Source organism: Thermobia domestica, chromosome 8, assembly GCF_964235325.1.
Source record: "Thermobia domestica chromosome 8, izTheDome1.hap1.1, whole genome shotgun sequence".
Taxonomy (NCBI): Eukaryota; Metazoa; Arthropoda; class Insecta; order Zygentoma; family Lepismatidae; genus Thermobia; species Thermobia domestica.
Window position 1 is genome coordinate 222,987,745 of NC_137461.1, and position 2,053 is coordinate 222,989,797.

The 2,053-nt window shown below is 36.6% G+C and overlaps 1 non-coding gene across 1 annotated transcript; it reads left to right on the top strand.

The window, feature by feature from the left end:
• Positions 1 to 1,457: 1,457 nt before the first annotated feature.
• On the top strand, positions 1,458 to 1,529 carry TRNAP-UGG (transfer RNA proline (anticodon UGG)). The gene has a single exon. It is a non-coding gene; the product is annotated as a tRNA-Pro (tRNA).
• The last annotated feature ends 524 nt before the right edge of the window (positions 1,530 to 2,053 follow it).

Sequence of the window (2,053 nt, forward strand, 5' to 3'; positions counted from 1 at the left end):
TAGTACTTGTGCCAAATATTTTTATTTTTTATTTTTTACGTATATGGTTTTTGCACTTGTGAATTATGGTCCCATATTTCTAACATTCTAAGGCATTTTGAGGCAATTTTCCAGGTTAAATTAACGATTCACTGCTTTTTTACAAAATAAATACAAACTGGGTTTCCAGATTTGCACCCTCTCCTCTAGTAATTATATAAAAATGCGAAATTATGGCTCGTTGGTCTAGGGGTATGATTCTCGCTTTGGGTGTGACGTCCTTCATTTAAATCTCGGACGAGCTCTTCTTTTTTCTTTTAATTTAAGATTTAGTTATATATTTGATACATATTATCATATTTGGTTAACGAAAGAATTTGGTAAAATGTTTGAGCAAATTATGTTTTCATGGTGAATATAAATATAATGTAAACCTCTACCGTATGACACATTCTCCTGTGTGTTTGCGTGGGAGACACAGATTCGATTCCCGACGGGAGCTCCTGTGGTTCGGATTCCACGTTAATCAGCAGGTCCCGTCTCATATAACATCTCTGCTAAAAGGTACGTCAAACTCAAAATTAACTAAACTCTTTTGGTTACAGGTTTGTGGGCAATTATTACTACGGCCAGGAGGTCGAAATTTAAGTTACATATACAATTTTTTTCTCGAGTTAACTTTCAATCGTTACAAATGTCTTGTTCACGTTCAACCCGGAGACCGGTTCAACTTCAAACACTTTAACTATAATTAGACGGGGCTATTAAACCACTAAATCAAGAAAAGCGTTCTTTTTTCCCTTTGGCTGAAGAGGAAGATGAAAATCTAGAAATTTGAGTTGAAGTAAGGGAATTTAGAATTGGGATTAGACCTATATCACAACACAACTTGTCCGGGGGGTAGTCTGGGTCGGACGATGTCATTGGGAGAGCCTGTCCTCTCTAGTGTTGTCACTAATAGTGAGCCTGAGTCCGAGTAAGTCCATCATTAAATTTTAGAGGAACAGGAAATATCACTTTTTCTTTGCATTTCAGAGCCGCAGTGGCTCAGTGGTAGACGCTCACCTCTGGTACATGGGGTACTTAGTTCGATCGAAGCTTACGCCAAGTGAACTTTATGGTAGATAAATACTAGGTGCGTGGGTTTTCTCGGGGTTCTCAGTTTTCTCCCACATTTTTCATTCTACGATTTCCTTCATTTCTCATCATCACCGTCTCCTTTAGCTTATCCGGCATAACCGTGGAGATTTCATTTTTTCCATTACTTTTCTCCAATTCCCTTCAATTTCGAGCAATAATACGCATGATCTATGTTACTTCAGATATTTCGTTTCATAAAGTCTCACAGAGATGTCGTTACTGAAGTGAAAGTGACAAGTGGCTCAAGCAAGAATATGTTGAACGTGTTACGCAGATTAAAAAAAGAATCATATCATAACCATTACATTATTAGTAGGTGCACGAAAGAGTGAAAGTGTGGCTCGTTGGTCTAGGGGTATGATTCTCGCTTTGGGTGCGAGAGGTCCCGGGTTCAAATCCCGGACGAGCCCTTACCTCTTGTTTTAAACTTAAGATTAAGTTATTAGACAAATTTTTCTCATTCGCTCCATAGTCACAGAAAATTAAATTTTAAACTTTAGATGCATATCTGTAAGTTAAAATCGTGTCAGGATATATTATATAAGGTATATTACTCAATGGTTACCAACCGGTGTATCATGATCCCACAGGGTCAGTCGCGAAATTTTAGAATTCAAAAATCATTAAGTATTTTTGATTAAACTCAATTTTGAGACACTATACAAGTCAACCTCTCCGGCGGTAGCAATATTACTTGGTGCTCCGTACATATAGTCATTACTTCATAGCAACTTATATTATTACAGTGCTATAGCTTATATCTTTTTAAAAAATCAAGTGATTGTGTCGTGATTTTATAGGCGTTCAGTAAAGTCAATCAAAGAAGGTTGGTAACTATTCTATTAGCTAAATAAGAATAAATATCATTAGAAGACTGAAAGTTTTAATATCCGATATCACTTCCATCCAGCAAGTAGCCAAAACAATAAGGAAA